This window comes from Phoxinus phoxinus (assembly GCF_949152265.1).
Source record: "Phoxinus phoxinus genome assembly, chromosome: 20".
NCBI classification, from domain to species: Eukaryota; Metazoa; Chordata; class Actinopteri; order Cypriniformes; family Leuciscidae; genus Phoxinus; species Phoxinus phoxinus.
The window spans coordinates 2,790,302-2,802,268 of NC_136895.1; positions in this window are offsets into that span (position 1 = coordinate 2,790,302).

Consider the following 11,967-nt stretch of genomic DNA (forward strand, 5'->3'; position numbering starts at 1 on the left):
AATAAAGTATTAGTAAATGTCGAAATTAACATTAAAAAAGATGAATAAATGCTGTATAAGTGCAGTTCATTATTAGTTAACGTTAACTAATGTAGTTAACTAATGTTAACTAATGAACCTTATTGTAAAGTGTTACCCAAAATGTATATAATGAGCGAGTTCATCATGAATCCATTTTCCAATCCGTGTTTTTGTCTTATCCTGAATCACTATGGTACTCCTATAATAAGTGTTTACATTGGGACTATTTTACACTGGTTCGGATCGCTGCCGCTGCGGAGTAGCCCAGGACCTGCGTGACTCGCCATAGACATACGCAGAGAGAAGTAGTTCCGGCTACAATGTTCTTCCGAAAGACACATTATTCTGTTATAAACGCAAGTTTATTATCGCTCGCTATAGCGCCAAAAGCCTCAAAAATAAAGCCTCACAAATAACATACAAGTATTGAGGCCCCAGACAGCAGTCATTTAGCAATAGCCTTTTATTCATTTTACCTACACACCAGTGTGAATATTTTTGTTAGTACATTTCAAATAGGGCCAATTTATAGGATACTCCTAGGCTTACGTTTTTAAATTACAAAGGGCCTACTGGTGTTTTTTTGTTGTTGTATTTTCAATATTATAGGCTATTATTTGTGCATAAACATATCTGATTATAGTAAACATACCGTTTGTTTGAAAACAACATATTTTGTCATCCTTGCTTTAAGCTTACAAGAGCGATAATATCATTCAATGTGAAGGGGGGCCCTAAAATATTTTCTTGGGAAAAAGGGGGTCTCAGACAAAAAAAGGTTGGGAACCACTGCCCTAGACCATGTGCACACGCACACACATGGCTCCCGAATGTCTGCTACGGCGTTTGAATACGTGCTGTTTTTGCCCTGCAGGTGTCGCTTCATATGGAGGTGAGATTTTTTATTGCAAAGATTTGTTTGTTCTGTCGGTCACGAAATCAGATATCAAACAGGTTACCAAAAGGTTTCTATGAAAAGAATACGTGGGTGGGGAAAACGCGCTTGAAGATCGATGCTCAGAATTGTGCTTATAACTTTGTCGTCTCATTGTTTGCGAAACATCTTGAGACGGAACAACCGATCGCATTTCTCTGCAAACATGGCTTATAATCAAAACGGTAAGAGTCTATTTCTTTCTTTCTTTTTTAAAGAAAAAGAAAAAAAAGATGATATTTTACTGAGGTTGTTAAAAATACAGTATTTATTTTTATCGATATGAAACAGATGAGGCTATGCCGGACTTGGAACTCGATCCCGAGATCGTTAAAATGTTGGAATGGATCTCTTGTGTACTAAATGTTGTACTACAGGCCAATATACCGGGACCGGGATGTTCACAGACTGAGTCTTGATACTCTTCGAGCAACCAACAGGCATTTTTTAAGGATTTTGGATGTTGTTTCACCTTCAACCTTAGACGTTTCAAGAGACAGAAGACCTGGGCTGCGTTCCAAACCACATACTCAATGAGTAGGTACTTAATTTCAATAAGTACTTACTTAACGAGCGCTAAAAGAGTAGGTACTTTATAGCCAAATCTCGTTAAGTATGAATGCGAACCGGACATCTGCCATGTTGACGTTATCATGTGACCTACGACGCGTTATCACAAGTGCAACAACTTAAAAGATTTGAACGACACGTTTAATTCATCTATCTGTAAATAGCTTGATATTGATTAAACTTGCTCATTTTATGGTCTTTTTAAAGAAACTGCTGCCCATTTATTTTGACATTTAGGGTTGATTTAAGTTCTTATATTTAACCCTACTTATGTGACCCACCGTTTTATCAATAACGATATTACTTATTTTTATTACGAAATCCCAAAATTGTCATCTCTTGAATATGTTGTTAATTTCTTTATTTTATGTCCAAACATTTTCATCCACAAGCAAAAGTGGCTTACTGCTGTTTTCCTCTTTTTCTGTCGTTTATCCCTCAGACCCATAAATAACAAAAAATGCATTTTTTAAAATGTATTATAATTAAGAAAAGATATATGAAGATATTCAACCTTCTTCCTGTGTATAAAATCTCATATTATGTATGCAAACCCATGATATATATATACAGTGCTATGCATAAGTTTAGACACCCATGCTAAAGTTGACTAAAAAGAGGAATAAAAAATCATCTTTTGGAAATTGAACTTAATGCCTTAATTTAAAAAAATAGGAAAAATCCAACCTTTAAGGACACCAATTTTCGTTGTGAATGAATAATGTATCGTAAATAAATAAATGTTCTTCCTTAAAATACAGGGTGCATAAGTTTGGACACCCCTATGTTAAACTCCCATAGAGGCAGGCAGATTTTTATTTTTAAAGGCCAGTTATTTCATGGATCCAGGATACTCTGCATCCTGATAAAGTTCCCTTGGCCTTTGGAATTAAAATAGCCCCACATCATCACACACCCTTCACCATACCTGGAGATTGGCATGGTTTTATTTCAGTTAGCCTAACAGCTGGTTTGATTTGCATTGAGAGATGATCTTATGGAAAGTACTCCATGCCAATCTCCAGGTATAGTGAAGAGTGTGTGATGATGTGGGGCTATTTTAATTCCAGAGGCCAAGGGAACTTTATCAGGATGCAGAGTATCCTGGATCCATGAAGTAACTGGCCTTTAAAAATAAAAATCTGCCTGCCTCTATGGGAGTTTAACATAGGGGTGTCCAAACTTATGCACCCTGTATTTTAAGGAAGAACATTTATTTATTTACGATACATTATTCATTCACAAAGAAAATTGGTGTCCTTAAAGGTTGGATTTTTCCTATTTTTTTAAATTAAGGCATTAAGTTCAATTTCCAAAAGATGATTTTTTATTCCTCTTTTTAGTCAACTTTAGCATGGGTGTCTAAACTTATGCATAGCACTGTATATATATATATATATATATATATATATATATATACACACACCTCATAACATCAGTAACTCGACAGCCCTACAGAACTGTTTTCCTCAGCGTCTGTAATGTCTGCACAAACACAAAGCAGACGTTGGGCAGCTGTGTGAAGATTAGCCTTTGGAGAAAACTGTTGATTTTATACGTATCATTAATATTAAAAATCAATATTACCCCAGAATGAATTGCATTGCTATCCCATCCCAAACTATACAATAATAACAACGAGAAATACTGACCAATACTTACTTATATTACTTTTTACTGAAAATTATATAATTCAATAAAACAAACAAAATGTAATGTATGTCATATGACATAGCTATGCATGAATACATTCTAGATGTGTATATTGTGAACACATCTACATTTTCATTCAAACAATTAATTAAAGCATTAATTAATTAAATAATTATATTTTATTTACTGACAACAATGATAAATATTAATAAATGAGTAAATGAATGAATGAAAGTCACCATCACACAATAAACAAATGCATATACAAGTCAACACATGAAACAAAGCTTTATTTAAACTACAATCATGTATGTAGACTACAGGCACTGAACCACATCTACTGCCATCTCAACACAGCGGTTCCCATTCTGCGGCTTTATTCTGATGAACCAGCCGACCGCCAGAGGTGAGCCGTGCCGGAGTGCCGGAGGTTGTTGCGTGATGTGTGTTGTGAGGCAATCGGAGGCAATAAGGGCCGGTGGAGTGATGGAGGGACTCATAAGGGCCGGTGGAGTGATGGAGGGACTCGTCCATGGCACCATCTCCAGGATTCAGCTCTGTGCTCCTCATCCTCAGTGCTCACACCAGTCTGCTGACATTTCAGATCCTACAAAAATGCACAAACATAACACAAAAGCAGTCATTTTAACAGCACAATGTCATTTGATTTCAGTATTATTTAAAAGACAAGAATGCTTTTTTTCCACAAATGCCGCCATCATCTTTCCTTGCAGGTCCTGCTCCACCACAACAGCTGTGCAGCAAATGCACAGAAATCAAGAATCAGAAAGTGCTGTAATAGCTCTGTTTGAAATTACAATAATTAAAATAAACTACAACTTAATATTTAAATAGTTGTTGTTATTCATTTCTGTAGTATACTCACTCAAAGCCTTCGATGGCAGCATCAGCTTCATGAGCCTCTCTCCACCGGATAAACCCACATCTGTTCATCTGTCCCTCAAACACACATCTGTTCATCTGTCCCTGTAACATCCAGACAAGACTCCCATAACCTCTGTGAACTCAACACTACATTTACATGTTGAGGTTGTTTTAACTTTTTATCCAACATACATGTTCCTCAATTTATCAACAGTACTAATGGACAAATAAAATAGATAACTTATGTTTAGTTAATTTATAGATTTGTTCTACATAATAGCACACATAGCACTCAGATGTATATTTCATGTTGTGATGTGCTCTTCTGCAATACTTATAGAAGATGTTCCTGTCAGATGTAAATAGACGTTTAAAATAAGCGTTTTTAAGATGTTTATGATTTATGTAAATCCACGTTAGAGACGTAACTTACGTGTCCTTACTGGAGCTCTGTCAGCTAGAGCTATACATAATAAAGCGTGTTTTTACAGCAAAATCACAACTATACTATACTGTCTAACTCCTTTACACCTTCAACAGTTAAAACGTTTACTCTATAGTAGTTTAACACATGCAATTTTAACACAAGGAACCGCGTTTACTCACATTTGAAACCCCGCGCGTCGCTGATCTCCGTGATGTTTGATGATGACGTATCCTCTCGCGTGGCCTCCTGGGATAGAAGAGTATCCACCGGTTGAGCACTCAAAAATCGGGTCGGAAGTAGTAAGCCATCCGGGAACTTCTCGCCTACTCTTTTATGAATACTGATGTTTCGAACGTACTGCTTCCTTCACGTACTGTTTTCGCCTACTATATAGTAGGAAAGTAGGCATATTGGAACGCACTGAAGTCCGAATCTCGCGATAATTAGTACGTCACCCAGGTAATTCTCGCCTACTCTTTTGGATTCATACATACTTTTTCGCTCGCCAACTCTTTTTCCCATACTAAATAGTAGGGAAGTATGCGGTTTGGAATGCAGCGAGAAGTTGTTGGACTGCTGCGTACTTTGATCGAACGCCAAAATCAGTTGACTTCAGATGTGAGAAGTGTGGTGGGTTTTCTCGAACAACATCACGAACAGATACATGGTTCAGCAAGAGCTCGAACAGGTAAGAGCAGATCAGCAGCTAGGCACTGTTGCTCTGAGTTTATTTTCAGAAGGATTCAGGGTCATCCAAAGACAATTGAGGGGATGATGTTTTTATGATGTTTTATGAGAAGATGAAATTACAGTGATTACGGAGTGTGTTTTTTTTTGTTTATTATTATTTTTTAACGTTTTTTTTATTCGTTCTTACACGTTACAAATATGTGGTTGTATTAATGGGGTGTCATTGTTGAGAGTTGTATTGTAATGCATGTTTTGCTATCTGTACATTTTAATTTGTCAATATTGTTTTGTGAAATCTGGTAGTAGGCCCACGTCCGATTGTCTTTTGCATGATTTTTTAAATAAAAATATCTCAAAATGCTATCCAAAAGAGCGAGAGTCGATTCTGACGATGCCAGATTAAGACAGACCTCTAATAATGTTCAATTACGTCGCTTAATAAATGATCAACTATGGATGTTAAACACAAGTGAACTATCCACAACCGAAAGATTAGAAAATATTATAGGAGAACAACGAACATGGTTAGAAATGCCTGAACGCAACGATAATGATGGAAACACACAGGCCGGTAATGGTGTTCCGTCTTCGTTAAATTATGACCCTCTATTACCAGATATGGGGCTTAGTCAGAGCGATATTCATATTATATACACGCGAAGGTGGATATATCCGAGAATACACTATAATTCCAAGACGGCTGTTTAATGGTGTAGAGATAATTAGTACTTTGGACCTCAGTCGGGTAGATACAAATGATTTAGCCGAATATAATATTCACCTGAGCAATATTTTAAATGAAATTGTAGATTTTTCACAATTATTGGCTGGTGAAACAGGCTATGTAAATATCGCTTTATCAGGGGATTCTCTCCCGACAGCCATAAATACTGTATTGACCCCGGAAAGCAACCACGATGCGTCACTTTTCATAGATCAGATTGAACGAGCCACTCAAAGCAACAGGGATGTAAGCACAGACTCGTCTCTAACGCTGCAGGTATCCGTTGCTATGGACACGCCCTCTGGTGGTCGTAGAAAGGTTGCTCACATAGCCATAAGCGATACTATAAAAAGAAATAAAATGCATTTATTCCGTCCGGTTAATTTCACCGACAACATGTGTTGTCTAGCGTATTTCCTCAATCCCGAGTATAACGATTACGAGTTGCAAAAACCAGCAAAAGACATACACACAGCTTGTGGTTTTACGACGTATGATAAAATAGGATTTCACGATTGTTTTTGAAAATTATCTAGATCTAAAAATGATCGTTTTTCACAGGGACAGCACAGGTGCGGTACAGGCGTACAAAAACACAGATGAAATTCATCCAAAAACAGTGCATTTATATAACCACGAAAATCATTATCATTTAATAAAAAAATTTGAAGGGTTTTTTAGGTACAAGCTATTTCTGTCAATTCTGCCTCAAAGGGCATAACGATAACAGAACACATAGACATACATCTACTGAAAAATTACAATGTGACACGATCAGATACTGCTCTAAATGTCACCGTACGTATAGAGTCGCAAGAAGTGGTGATCAGATAAAACAACACAGATGCACTGCAGAGTGTTGTGTACATTGCAGGCAGAGTCTGACAGACGGTGCTACCCACGATTGCTACATCCAACCCCTAAAGCGGAGGTGCATAATGAAAAATACATTTATTATGATTTTGAGACAATGTCTGAAGAAGGTCGGCATATAGCTAATTACGTATGCGCTATGACACACGACGGTGAGGCGTTTGAAGCTGGAGGAACAGATTGCGTAGCGCGTCTGATTAAACACTTCAGACGTCCAAAATACAGCGATTACACGTTCATAGCGCATGCCGCTTCAGCTTTTGATTCCAACTTTGTGTTAAATTATCTCACCACCAAAGGTATAGCCCCGAAAATTATTATGCAAGGATGCCGTATCTTGTATATGTACGATTCTTTGTTTAGACAACGATTTATAGACAGCTTGGAAAAATACCAGCGGCGTTAAACTTAGAGGTATCTGATAAGGGTTTCTTCCCCCATACGTTTAACACAAGGGAGAACGGAAAATACACAGGTTCTTACCCCACGAAAGAGTTTTGTTGTTTTGTCAGGTGTATTGGGTAGCGTGTTTGACTTCAAAAAGGAGTTAGCTTTTTACTGTCGGAACGATGTGATTATTTTGCGTCAGGCGTGTATCAAATATCGCGAAGAATTCATCGAATGTACAAACATTGATCCATTTAAATCTTTGACACTAGCAGGAACATGTATGAAAGTATTCAAAACAAATTTTTTGAGCCGAGATACTGTAGCCCTCACACACAGTCACGCATACATAAATCAACACAAGACGTTTTCAAATGCTTCCATTCAATGGCTCGAATATATTAAAAATAGCCAAAACATTGATGTACAACACGCACTAAACTACGGCGAACGATCCATTGGTCCTTTCCATCTTGACGGGTTTTATGAGCAGGGGTGCACATAATTGGTACGCAGGTACGCATGCGCGACAAAAATCAGGAATGCGTAATGCCACTTGTGTTACTACGCGCCTTTGCGTACTGTCGCCAAAATGCAACCTAGGCAGTGTACATTTAATTTTTTACAGAAAACGAGACGATAACTAAATAAAACCCCGTTTTAAATGACGAGCACTATGACGAAAATGTATTGACATTTTCGTCAACGAATACAAACTAGACGGAAATGTTAGGGAGGGACGATAGGGGAAGAGATCCAGTCATTTTTTTTTCTATCATTTTAGGACGTTTTTTTTCTATCATTTTAGGACGTTTTTTTTCACGCTGATGTAAATGTATGTGTTCGAGGATTTTTTTTTTATAAGTTTGGTTTTAGTTAGTTATTTTTATGCTATAAAAATGTGAATGTGACGTCATGATTGACAGCTGTGGCCACGCTACATATGGTACCAAACACCATCTCCTGGTACTCACCTGAGTAACTCACTGAAAAAGTTATGTGCACCCCTGCACATTATCCATGCATCCCTCTAATTTGTTCCTCCCGTGAGATGGGTTAAGGAAAAAATGCATTTGGAAATGTGAGGACCAAGCAACAACCCCAGGTTCTCCCCTGAGAACAAGACCAAAAATGTTATGTGCACCCGTGTTTATGAGTCTAGTGATGGGATAAAAACTGCATATGAATTCCTGGGCTGTTTCTACCACGGTCACGACTGCAGATTTAAGGCAGAAGAAATTCAGCCTTTATCAAAAGTATCTTTTGGGTCACTCAGAAGGCAGTCGGATGAGAAATTAGAAACGCTTCGTAAAGTCTATTCCTTACGCGTGGTTTCTATCTGGGAGTGTGTGTGGGATCTAGCCAAAAAAACAGATCCTGATGTCATTCAATACATGTCATCTTATGAAGCACCGTCGAGGCTAAGGCCTCGTGAGGCACTTTACGGTGGCCGTACAAATGCGTTTAAGTTGTATCACAAAACAGCAGACGATGAGCGTGTAGATTATTATGATTTCACATTGCTATATCCGTTCGTTCAAGCTAACAAAACGTATCCCATCAGCCATCCGAAAATCATTTTTAAGGGTTTTGAGCCGGTGGAGAACTATTTTGGTTTAGTCAGAGCTACAGTACTCCCTCCGCGCAAACTCTTTCATCCGGTGTTGCCCTACAGATGTGGGGGTAAGCTTATGTTTCCACTTTGCCGCTTTTGTGCAGATAATCAGATTCAGGATTCACAATGCTGCCACACTGAGGTTGAAAGAAGTATTACAGGCACATGGGTTAGTATTGAACTAAATAGAGCTATCCAACATGGATATCATGTAGTGAAAATCCACGAGGTGTGGCATTTCGAGCAAAACTCTGACAGTCTGTTCACAGATTATGTTAAAACGTTTCTCAAATCCAAACAGGAAGCCTCTGGCTTTCCCGCACAGGTAGTGACGGACGAAGACAAGCAATCTTATGTCAACGATTATCTTGACAAGCAAGGCGTTCAGCTAGACATCGCTAAAATAGGACATAATTCGGCAAAAAGATCCATAAGCAAGCTAATTTTGAATAAATTATGGGGACGCTTCTCGCTGAGGTCTCATCTAAGCACCACAGAGCTTTTGACAGATCCGGGAGAGTTTACGCGGTGTCTCTTCACCAGCTCACACGTGATAAAATATTTTTTCTTTATCTGAATCCGTGGCTCTGGTTCAATGGGCTTATGCTGCACAAGACCCCTCCCCCATACATAATGTCAACATTTTTATAGGGGCTTTCACTACCGCATACGCACGACTCGAGCTCTATGATCTTTTGGACAAATTAGACTGACGCGTGATTTATTGCGACACAGACAGTGTCGTGTTCGTATCGAAAGACGGGGATTGGATGCCTGAAACAGCCTCTTATCTCGGGCAGCTCACGAGTGAATTAGATCCAGACGCTTCGATTCATGAATTTTGCTCGTCAGGTCCGAAATCTTACGGGTTTAAAACTCTAAAAGGGCATACGTGTCTCAAAGCTAAAGGGATCACGCTCAACACTGAGAACGCTCAAATAGTCACGCTGCATAGTCTGATAGCGCTAGTGCACGCGTACGCCGAGACAGGTGACAGCCTACAACTACAGGTGCGTACGGGGACCATCACGCGCAATAAGCGGTGTCTCACGCTACATAATAAAACAGTTGTGAAAAACTTTAGAATAGTGTACGATAAGCGTGTCCTACTACCAGATTATACTACGCTGCCTTATGGGTTTTAACAATATTTTGAAAACATTGTAAATATGAGTGAAACAGAACCTTTTGACTGGCGGCTGCAACACCCGTTTGGTGCTATTGTGAGCGGTCCTAGTAATTGTGGGAAGACTTTTTTTGTGAAAACTCTCATGTAGAATTCAGACAAAATGTGTTCTGTGAAGTTTGATAATTTTGTGTACATGTATACATCATGGCAAACTACGTATGATGAGTTGTTACGTGATTTTGATATTAAATTCATCGAAGGCATATCAAAGAATTTGAATGATGATTCATTATTTCCACCTGGCAAAAGATCTCTTGTAATTCTTGATGACCTCATGGCCTCAAGTGGAGAGGCTTTTTACTAGGGCTGTCAAACGATTAAAATATTTAATCGCGATTAATCGCATTAATGTCATAGTTAACTCGCGATTAATCGCACATTTTTATCTATTCTAAATATCTCTTGATTTCTTTTTGTCCCATTCTTTTTTCTCATTTTAATGCTCTTATCAACATGGAAAAGTGGATCGGCTTGCTTTGTGCAAATGGTTTTTTTTTTTTTGAAAACAACATTGGCATATACTGTGTTCAATTTCACACTAACATTCTCACTTGGAGCAAATAATCTCTCACACAAAGTAACAATGTCCATCAATAAAAGGGTGAAAGAAATACTGATGAGGTAACGTTACTGATGTAGAAACGCATTAGCTGTGTGTGTGTGTGCTTGGTCATCAAGTTCAGACTGGACGTGCTGCGATGATAGCTCAGTTCACAACGACAAAACACACAGATCACTTTGGTCTTGTCAATTGAACCATTTGGCAACTTTTTAAAAGTAAACTTTCCATTCAGAATCTTATTGGCATTTCGGCGTCTCGCGCTCATCATTCATCCACTCAAAACGTAACGTTCAGACGAGAAGCGCCGCGTCGCGCAGCACCTCGTATTTAAAATTCGAACACATTATTCTCTAAGAGTGTACACACACCGGCGGCGCCATTCAGCGTTTTTATTGCTGGCCATAAACTGAGAAAGTGCGCGTCCGATATGCTAGACGCGCTCAGTTGTCCTAGACGCGGCTCGGCGCTGGGCTTCTCGTTTGGCCGGATCGCAAGCCCAAACAAGTGTGTGCGGCGTGTCTGTTGTTTTGTTTCTGGTCTAGCTAGATCCGGGGGCTGTTCCATAAACCAAGATTAGAGTATAAGCCAGACTTATTTTGGTTAGTCAGACTTATTGTCGGTTGATTCTGTTTCATAAAGCAAACTTAAAATAGTTCAAACTCAGTTACCCTGGCAACTTATGCTGGGAAACTAGCCTGGTCCAGGGCAGGCTAACTGTCAGGCTAAGCCTCAGTTGTTACACAGATCCTCTAACACTGACCAATAGGAACACAATTACTGACAATCTCTCATACCATTATTTGACTTTATTAACCACTATAAGTCCAAAAATAAATATACAGTAAAGAAAATCATGATAAATTAGACAATATAGACCTAAAAACATATATATGTCGGGGTTTATACATATATATATCCTACAGGTTTACTTTTCTTACTGGCTGAATGTTTTGTGATTTAATTAGATAGTTTTAAAAATTTATGAAACACAACATTTAAAAGAAATAATTACAAAAGCACAGTATACATTTAAACTGGTAAGATGAATCTGAGCTTAGTAATTGTATTAACCTACACTTGATTTACCCCATTACAATAGTCCCTTTACAGTTATTTATATCATAAAAATACACTAAATTGTAGGTTTAAAATTCTAAGGCACATCTAATGTCCAACAACCAATATTTTAGCATATATATATATATTATGTACTTTATTATGTCTTTCAATTCAAATACATTTAACACAATTATGGATAGTTCCTTTAAAGACATAATATTTCCCCCAATAAATCTTATTTTTCCTTCTACTTTTTTCTTTTGTGATAATACCCACCAACACCTAAAAACTATTAGAACAACAACCATTAAGTACATAGTTAGACACTTTTACATATGAAAAAAAATGGAAAAAATAAAACATTCACATATTTATATC